Below are 10,618 nucleotides of genomic sequence, written 5' to 3' on the forward strand. Positions count from 1 at the left end.
TTAATTTATTAGTGAGCAATGATGAATAACATGATGACTTATATCTGAGCACATTCATATAGATAAAGTTCGGTTCAAAAGCATAGTCATCAAATAAACAAAGATAACGTTCGGAATAAAAGATAACATTCGGAATAAAAGATAACGTTCGGAATAAAAGAGGTGTCAGCATTTTCCGGGTTTTATCTCTGTGGATAGTCCAGGGAAAGTTGGCATCATAGTCCAGGGAATATTGGCATCATAGTCCAGGGAAAGTGGGCAAAAAATGTAATTCCTCCCCTCTTAAGTGGAAGACTAGGGTTGGTCTGGTTGGCTGGTCTGACCATTCATCTCTAAGTCATCTATAGAAGTTTTCTTGTATAGTTGTCGTCTTCGAAGATGCTGGATCAAGTTGTAGGGATAACATGTTTTATAGTAACATGTCACTAAGATGTAAATGGCAAGGCTGACCATTAAACAAATGATAACAATCATCCATACAGGTAATGATTGTCCAGGCATTGGCACTTGGGATAAATTAACTTCATGATGAGTATTCATCTTGGAAGTCAGATGTTGGAGTTCTTCTAAGTCCATTTTATTAAGTTTTACTTTGATAGTCCTTGTAGAGAGAATGGAAATATCCAGTGATGGAAGTTTTATCACTGTCATTGGGGATAATTCGTCGTTTCCATGAATGAATTTTTCTGATCCACAAGAAAATAACATGATTTTGGAATTGTAATGAGGTAGCTTCCAGGTTGTACCTCATGGTGTGTTTCAATGGAACAGCTTTCAGTTAGAATGGTATTGGAAGGTGTCGTGAAAATGATGTTGTCTGGAGTCACTTGATTGGCTATGGCTTGATCTAGGTGTACCATGACAGTTGAACAATTGGTGGCATCATTGTTCAGAATAATTTTTACGATGCAATCCTCTTCTGTTTGAAGTTTGTTCTGGCAATAGCAAGTATCTTCAATTTCAGCACATGGCTCGTCTTGATATTGGTATAGCTCATTTCTCTCATTCAAAATAAGGTAAGGTTTTTTGAGGTGGAATGATTTTATTTTGAAGTGGAATAGGATAGATAAAATAGGTTTTATAAGGAATGGGACTCAATATTGGAAAATGTATTAGGAAAACAATTTTCTGTTCTGTAAACATTAGTTGAATTCCTAAGAAGGTATAATAACTATGTTGATTTTTGAAATTTGCTATTTGATTTGAAGAATATAACGTATTCATTTTATTTTTAATTGTATTTAAATTTTCCATCGAGAGAAATGTTGGATGAACTCTATGAAAGTTAGCAAATGTTATTGCATTAATAATTTGATTTAATTGACTTTGGAAATTAATTAAAGAATCAATAATTAAATGAAGAACATTTATTTCATTGATTTCTTTCTCAAATTTATTTATTAAATTCATTGTTATAAGTATATTTGACCTGATTTGAAATAATGTTCGATTAGTTTGTACCATGAATTCTTTTGCTATAGATATTTGACTGTTGATTGCCTCTTGTAATAAATGATCGTTTTTATTTAAATGGTTGAGGATTGTATTAATTCTTTCACCATCATCATTATCGAGAGTACCAAATAACCATTTAGATATTTTTCCTCCGAGATTTATCAATCCGCGTTTGGAGATAACATGTGGGTTGATTGTTTGTAGTTGGTGATCAACTTGTGTAGATATTGTATTTGCTTGTCTAAGTAACAAATCTGACTGATAGCTTACATTTTGTTTTTCGTTGATAAAATTTAATTGGAAGTTTAAATTTTGTTTCATCTCTAAAAGTTCTGAAATATTCATATAACTGACAAATGTATGTTTACTTACAATAATCTTTGTTTCTTCTAAGTTTATGGGTAGAATAGGGTTATTGAGTTTTTGTATTGATGTTTCGCTAAGGTAAGGCAAGATAATAAATGAGAGAATGATGACCAATAGAATCATCTGAAATAATACAAAAAAATAGATTAATATTTTTTACGTTTTTTCAAATTATGTTTTGAATATTTGGAGTTATCAGTTTTTATTTTATTATCTGTTTGAGCAATGGGATTTATTTTTATAAATTTTGAAGCTAGTTTGTCTCGTGTTTGTTCTTTATGGTATATTTGATCATCTTAGGATATATCCATTGGTTTTGTTCGTTTAGAATTTATCTTTTGCAATTTAATATTTTTTTTCTCATTTAGTTTTTTATTAATATCTTTATACGTTTTCTGAAGATTCTCTTTATGATCATGAACATATTTTGATATAACATCTTTTTCTGCTAGGTCAAATGGATCTTTTGTATTAAAATGTCCAGTAACAATTTCAAAGGGGGTAAATTCGGTTGTTGAATGGATTGAATTATTATAATGTAACAATGAATATTTAACAAGGTTACTTAAAGATTCTGCTGGATTTTGTCTAGTCTGAGTTCTTACTTGTTCTAATAATGTTGAATGAAATCTTTCTATATAACTATTAGAATTGGGGTTTTTAGGTGTTGTGAAATGTACATTTATCTTATGAATTTTACAAAAATCAAGAGAATTTTGATTATTAAATTCTGAACCTCCGTCACAAACAATAGTATGCGGTACGCCATAGTGTGATATGAATGTTAAAAAAGCATCTAATATGTTTATTCCATTTATTCCCATTATTGGATAGGCTTGCGCAAATTTTGAAAATGTATCAATTAAAGTGAAAAATTTTTCTTTCGATATTGACAAAACATGAATATGAATTCTTTCAAATGGTTTTGTACCTATTGGAACGGGTAAAAATTCAAAATTATTTGGTTGTCTTTCATATTTTGATTTCTGACAAATGTTACAATTGTTCATATAATTTGTTATGTCTTTATCCATATTTTGCCTATAGTAATTTCTTTTCATTGAGTTTATAGTTGTTTCTATTCCTCTATGTCCGGTTTTATAAACATGATGATAATTCATTTTATCTAATTTTTCTTTTTCTGATGTTACATCATTAACTTTACTGGAACAAATTATCAATTTGGAATTTATTCTAATTAGTTTTTCTTGAATTAATTTCAGAAAATACTTTTCATGTTCTTTGTCTGGGAAATATAAATAATAAGTAATGTTGTTCACTAAATCATTTACGAATTTTTCTAAATCTTCTTCCATGTATCTTTTTCTGAGATTTATGAAATATCTTTGATTATCAAAAATTTTTTCTCTTATGCAAAGTGGTACAGGTGATGAGTCAGATATTTTTATAATCATTTGATGTTTATAATAATTCAGGGGTTTATCTGCATATGGAAAAGTAAGTAAAGGCATTTCTTCTGCAGAATGAATTGTAGATGTATAATTTTCAGATTCATCAATGAATTCCTCTATAATTTCATCTATATCACCTGGTTCGTTAATAATTGATGCGTTCTCTAATGGATTTCTTGATAGTGCATCTGCAACTATGTTTTCTTTTCCTTTTATATAATCAATTTCATAATCGTATTCAGATAGTTGTAATTTCCAACGAACTAATTTAGAATTTGGTTCTTTTAAACTATCTAACCATTTTAAGGGTTTATGATCAGTTTTAATTTTAAAATGGCGGCCAAAAATGTATGGTCGGAAATATTTCACTGCCCATATTATAGCGTACATTTCTTTTTCAATGACTGAATAATTTATTTCATTTGGATTTAGAGTACGGCTAGCATAGCAAATTGGTTTTCCTTCTTGACATAAAACTGCTCCAATAGCATATTTGCTTGCGTCTGTGGTCAGTATAAATGTTTTAGAAAAATCTGGATGAACTAAAATAGGATCATTACATAAAAGTTTTTTACAGGTTTCGAAAGCTTCAATAAATTCAGCTGTGTGTTCTACTTTTTTACCTTTTTTTAAACAAAGTGTAAGAGGTTTTGTAATTTTAGCTAAATTGTCAATGAATTTTCTATAAAAACCAATCATTCCTAGAAAACTTTTAATTTCTTTATGTGTTTTAGGAATTGGGAATTTTGTTATTGCTTCAATTTTTCTGGGATTTGGCTTGATTCCGTCAGTTGTTATAATGTGACCTAAAAATTCAGCTTCTTTTTTCAAAAATTCGCTTTTATCTAATTGTATTTTCAAATTATATTTATCAAATTGTTTGAAAACTTCTTCAAGGTTTTTGATATGTTCGTCCAAAGTTGAAGAAAAAATGATAACGTCGTCCATGTATACTAAGCATATTCTATTTAGCTGCGATTTTAAAGTTTCATTTATCATTTTTTGAAATGTTGAAGGAGCATTCTTTAATCCAAAGGGCATTCTAAGGAATTCAAAATGTCCTGTTTCTGTTGAAAATGCCGTTTTTTCAATACTATCAGGGTGCATTCTGATTTGATGAAATCCACTGGCTAAATCTAGTGTTGTGAAATATTGGGCTCTACCTAGTTTTTCTAACAAATCATCTATATTTGGGATAGGAAATCTGTCTTGAATAGTTTTTGAATTGAGTTTCCTATAATCGACTACTATACGCCATTTTGGTTTTCCTGAAGCATCTGGTTTTTTTGAAACAATCCAAATAGGACTTGACCAAGGGCTAGAACTATTTCTAATAATTCCGTCCTCTAACATTTTTTGAATTTGGTCTTGAACTTCTTTTTTGTGAATTTCTGGGAATCTATAAGATTTGGTATAAACGGGTTCATCATCAGTGGTTCTGATTACATGAGTGGTTTGAGTTGTTGCAGATAGGGGTTGATTTGGGTATTGAAATATAGTATGAAATTGTTTGCATAATTTAAGTACTTTGAATTTTTCTTCTTCATTGAGATGATCTAATCTTAATAAATTTTCAATTTGTTCAGAATCGGGATATGGACTCGAATTAATTATTTCGGTTTCAAAAAGTTCACAATCTATTAAAGGATAAATTTCTAATGGTGATGTCATTTTTACATAAGTATCTTTAATGCTAACATTATGAATTTCCACAATTGCATAACCGTTTTCTACTGTTGTAATACTTTCTGGTATAAAGCAATGTTCATTTATCTCTTTATATGGAATGTAGTATGTTCCATCAACTGTTGCATTAGTTGGTAGCTTTGTTCTTAAAATTTCATTTTCATTTAAACTAATACTATATAAACTGTATTCTGAAGGAGAACATTGTTTAACAGGTAGGTTAACATTTCCTCTAATTAAATAACCTTCTTGTAAGTTCCAATTAAAACCCATGTTTTTAATATCTTTAAAACTTATTAATCCGTCGAAAAATGGATGAAAATCAAATAAAGTGAAAACAATTTTTTCATTGATTTGAAATTCTGAAAATGCGGGAATATGAGCTTCATATTTAGCTAACTGTTGTCCACAAGATGTTTTAATCATATTCGGTTTAATAAATATGTATTCTGAATAATATTCTTTAGCTATAATTGGATTTATTAAAGAAATATGGCTGCCTGAATCGATAAGAAAATTTAATGGTTTATGATGTCCTTCTATTGTTATGAAAGGTAGCTTTCTATTGTCACTGCAATTAATTTCTAAGTGATTTCCTTTCCATAGGCTGTTAAAATAAAATTTTCATCTTCAGTTTCTATTATTGGATCTAATATTTCATCAATTTGATCATTTTCTGATTCCGAGAATGATTGTTCATTAGAATAACTGAATTCAAAATTATTTTCTTCATTTTCTTCATCATCATTTAAATTTGGATCAATCGCGTGAATTTCTTCAGATCGAAAAGTTGGGTTAGATTGACTTTTGAAAAAATCATTTCTTGATGGTATATTTTTAGTTACTGTTGACATTGGTGTAGGTCTATGAGATGAAATTTGATTTTTAGGTTTCCATACATTAGTATTATTAGGTTTAGTATTACCAAAAACTTGCTTGTTTGTAAAGAACTTCTGTGGAACCTGTCTTGGATTCACTTGAATGGGTTGACTTGGAAAAGTCTTGTTTTGAGGTGTATGAAATTGGTATTGAGGGTTTTGCTGTAATTGGTTTTGAATTTGAAATTGTTGATTAGGAGTTTGATAATATTGGTGACTTTGGGGTTGTGAATAATTTTGTTTTGGTGCCATTGGTGTTTTAAAATTTGGAGATGGGATTTGTTGAGTATTGTTTCTTTTTCCATCATTGACTAATGAAAGAAAATTTTCTTCTTCAATGACGTGTGTCAATGCTTCTTCTAAACAAGTTGGGTTTTTCAATCTAACACCCATTTGAATTAATGGTGGCAAATGTTTCAAAAATGTGACCAAAATTAATTGTTCAATGTTACTAATTTAGGCAATTTTTCCTGATTGTGTTAAATTTGGATCATTGTTTATGGAAGAAAAAATTAGACTTCTAGTATATTGACATCTAACACCAAAATTGTAAGAATTTTCTTTTGAGTAGGGTTTTAAACTGTGCAATTCTTGTAGTAAACATGTAAAAGATCTCTGATCGGAAAATGAAAGTTTTAATAAATCTTTAATTTGATTCCATGTATTTAATTCTGTTCTACTGGAGACTAAGGTAAGTGCTTTTCCTCTCAATTTTCCGATAATTGCTCTCAAAATAAGTTTTTTTATAGCTTCAGATTCATTATTATATTGTATAAACGTTTCATTGCAAACTGAAATGAAATTATTCAACTCACATGCATTTCCATCAAAAGTTGGAATTATATCTAAAAATAGTCTTAGTTGTTGATAATTTGTGTCAACCATTGTTACGTTTGGTGTATTTGAAGTTGTTTCAGTAATATTTAAAGTTGATAAATCTTGAGTTATTGAGTCTAAATCTGGATAAAAGGTATTTATATTTTCTTCTTCAGAAGTAGAATTAGATTCGTTAAAAATTTGTTTTATTTGCTGTCTTAATTCTTTGTTTTTGTTTGCGAGATTTTGCAAATTACGAAACATAAAATAATAGTTACTATAATTCGCTAGGAACCAACTAAGTTAAAACAAAATAAGGAGTAAATATATAGGATATGAAATGTAGGGAATGAGAATGAGAGACTCACTTTGTGTGTGTGGTATGTGTATCTCTTGGGTTGTCTGCTTTCTGCTTTGTTTTTCTGTTTGTTGAACCAGTCCAGGGACAATCGGTCGTCCAGAAAGGTTGTTAGCTTCTTCTTGAATATCCAGTCCAAGAATCTGCCCTGTGTGTCGAGAGAGAATATCCAGTCCTCTTCGGTACACTGTGGTTGTTGGTGGTGCTCCTGTTGAAGATTTGGTAATCACCAGGCAATTGGTTTTGCTTGTTGCCTGTACAGGTATCCGTACGACTGCGCCAATTACGTTGGACCTCAAGCAGTTGTGGTTCGTTGAAGCCCCTCCGTGTTGTGAGAACAGTTTACTGACAGCTTGGTTGAATTACTCTTGAATATGAAATAACACCCACAAATAAAGAACAGTTCAATTCTTACTATGTGTTGTTTTATTTAATAGACAGCAGGTAACAACGTGTCGTAACTGAAGTGAAAACTGAACTAACTACAATACATAAGTCATAGTATTTATATATGCGTAATAGTTGTCATCAAGAACATTCTAGAACAAAATATTAGTGAGCAATGATGAATAACATGATGACTTATATCTGAGCACATTCATATAGATAAAGTTCGGTTCAAAAGCATAGTCATCAAATAAACAAAGATAACGTTCGGAATAAAAGATAACATTCGGAATAAAAGATAACGTTCGGAATAAAAGAGGTGTCAGCATTTCCGGGTTTTATCTCTGTGGATAGTCCAGGGAAAGTTGGCATCATAGTCCAGGGAATGTTGGCATCATAGTCCAGGGAAAGTGGGCAAAAAATGTAATTGACGCGGGTAAATGTTTTTGTCGCTTGTATGAAATTCAACGCGCCGAACATTACCGATCACGCAGGAACTCCCGAATGCAGGTTCGGTTTCGGCGTCTGATTGGCTGGAAGGAATAGTGTGATTATTGATTTTCTGGTCGATCGAAAAAGACGTGATTTTTTGAGCGATGTGATTAGCCGAATAGAGTTCGTCCACGAATGTATAAATATGCAGGTTTTTAGAATCTCGGTCAGATACTTTTCAGATTGAGAGCACGACAGATTGAGATTTGAAAAGATTTCTATTTTGCGATATTTGGCTGGCGATTGAGATAATTTTCTTGGCAATTATTTGAAAGCGATTTTATACAGTGGATTATTGGATATTCTTCTGGGATATTACAAAGGATTCATTTATATTCGTTAGTTCTTTTTAGAACTGAAAGAATTCGTTGATTTTCTAGTTTTTATTAGAACTAAAGAATTCGTTTAATACTTTTCCGATTTTTAGGTGACTTTTGTCAAAAGAATTCGTTTATTTTCTCTGGATCTTTTCAGAACCAAATAGAGAAAAACTTTTTCGATTTTTAGGTGGTTTTCGTTAAATGAATTCGTAGTCTCTGGTTCTTTTTAGAACTATTTTAGAGACGCTTAAGGGTCGGACTCATAAAGTCAATTGGACTTAGATCCGGAGTTCGAGGAAAGTCAATTGGACTTAGATCCGGAGTTCGAGGAAAGTCAATTGGACTTAGATCTGGACTTTGATGGTAAATCTCTGGTTCTTTTCAGGACCCATTAGAGATTTTCAGGAGCTTTGAGGATTGGTTTTTGGAATTCGATTTTCTTATTGCTTAACCATACCTTACTCTGTGCAGGTTCCTGCCTGGTATAACGAGATTAAAGCGGGGGAGTCAAGCCATCATTAGATCAGCCTCTGGGCTATCGACTCAACGTTACCGTTGGGACCTTCCAGGACTACGAAACCTTTTATCCACACTACCTGCGGACGGCCCTCATCCTAGGGTGCGGTTCATCAGTTAGGTTCCGTGATCCTTTACTATTAGCTCAGTTCACTCTGTGAACTGAGCTAATAGTAAACCTAATAGTAAACCCTAACTTGGTTAGGGAATTAATTTCGCGATCCAAGAGTGAACTTAAAGTCTTAGCTTTCTGTGAATCCTCCCCTCTGCCTATCTTCAAGTCAGAGTCATTTTAGGGACTTTTCAAATACGAGAATGAAGACTAGGGCCAGACAAGCGCGAGGGCAACTTGCATTGGATACGACAGTGCCAAATCGCGAGGTCACCCATTTAGACCAAATTTATCCTTAATCAGACAATTTTAGTCGCCCTTGTGCGACTTCGACTGAACAACGAGGAATCTCAATGGAATCTGTGTTCGCAGGACACAGTATTCCGAGAACTCCAGCTGAGACATCTAGTCTGAGGATGTCTCATGCTAATCGTATTATTTCTGTCAACGAGGACACAAGTACCTCTTCCGTGGTCGCAGAGTGACAAATCCCGGCACTTTCGGTTCCACTGCAAGACGTTTAGATAGAGAAAGCGAACTGTCACAAAGGACTCGGTCCTCAAAACGCAGTAATAAATCGGAAATTCAATCTTTGTCAAACCGAATTAGGGAATTTGAAACTCCAGCGAGCCTACAGAACAGCATTTTCCAGGAGGAAAATATAGCCAGGGAACATCAGGAGATGTTTCCCGAAAAGCTTCCCAATAGAGGAAAAACTTTGCAAACACAGAGCGCGCCCCAGTTAGGGCTACGCGCTATGATGAAGGCAGCAAGGAAACCCGCTATACCGAGATCGGTTGCGATGAGAAAGATGGAGGATGGAATCCCTCCAGAAAGGACAATTCTGTCTGAAACTTTAAATATTTCCAGACAAAGAGAGGTCTTGGCCACTTATGTGGAAACACCAAAAGTGACAATGCACAGGGAGTACAGTCATCCTGTACCACTTGCAAATTTTGAACTTACAAAGCCATTGTCGACCTCAGAGAGTTCATGCAGGAGCAGCCAGCACACTTGAGACGTAGGACGTTTCGAGTGCAACGAGGGACTCTTCAGAGAGGATTCGCCGGCGGGCGTAAAACGTAGAAAGGATTTCCGAAATACGGAGTATTTCGGAAATGAAGGGAACATCTTCAGGTCGCCGGCGGGCATAAAACGCGAAAAGGAGGCTTCCCGAAACACAGGGTGTTTCGGAAGTGAAGAGGATGTCATCATCGAGGATGAGTATCTGGGAGATGGATACTCCAACGTGGGATGTATCTTCGATGGGTCGCAAGCGGGCGTTGAACGTAGAAATGGAGAAGAAGGGATGGTCTTCCGACGCCAGGCGTCGCGACGCCCCCAGGTCCAAACCCTTAGCGGTTCCTGAGATGGAGACGTTCGGCGCACAGGAGCGCCCTACGTCTCTCAGAAAGGAGCAACTGAGGCCCTAGCGGAAGTGCTAGGGGGAGGTGGAATGCCCGGAAAAATTCTGAAGGCAGCAGGGTCTTGGGGATTCCTTCATGGCGGGCGAAGTTGCTATATCAAATCCACGAATACAACGAACTAGTTGGAGCAACAAAACAACCTACCGTCGAGCTCAGACAGAAGCTGAGTCCCGAAATCCCTAGGACTCAGGTCTGGGAGGTCTGCCGGCCGTCTCGACGAAACGAAACGGTGGCTGAGGTGGATAGTGGAGTCGGTGTCAGCGGACACGCCTCCGCATACACCGAAGCATGCGGGTTGTGTGAAAGCGACGTCCAGCGTACCCGGCTGGACGTCGCTGGTGTTTGGGTTGCGCCACTGCAACCCAAACACCACGTACAATTTTGGAGGACAAG

At 34.3% G+C, this 10,618-nt stretch overlaps 1 long non-coding RNA gene across 1 annotated transcript; it reads right to left on the bottom strand.

The window, feature by feature from the left end:
- Positions 1-1,678: 1,678 nt before the first annotated feature.
- LOC141484367 (uncharacterized) lies at positions 1,679-7,479 on the bottom strand. Its single transcript, XR_012466606.1, has 2 exons — positions 6,982-7,479; positions 1,679-1,944 (listed from the first exon to the last, which is right to left on the bottom strand). It is a non-coding gene; the product is annotated as an uncharacterized lncRNA (long non-coding RNA).
- Positions 7,480-10,618: the final 3,139 nt, after the last annotated feature.

Source organism: Leptinotarsa decemlineata, unplaced genomic scaffold (assembly GCF_025532065.1).
Source record: "Leptinotarsa decemlineata unplaced genomic scaffold, Ldec_3_MD MMD2_tig00005521_RagTag_RagTag, whole genome shotgun sequence".
Lineage (NCBI taxonomy): Eukaryota > Metazoa > Arthropoda > Insecta > Coleoptera > Chrysomelidae > Leptinotarsa > Leptinotarsa decemlineata.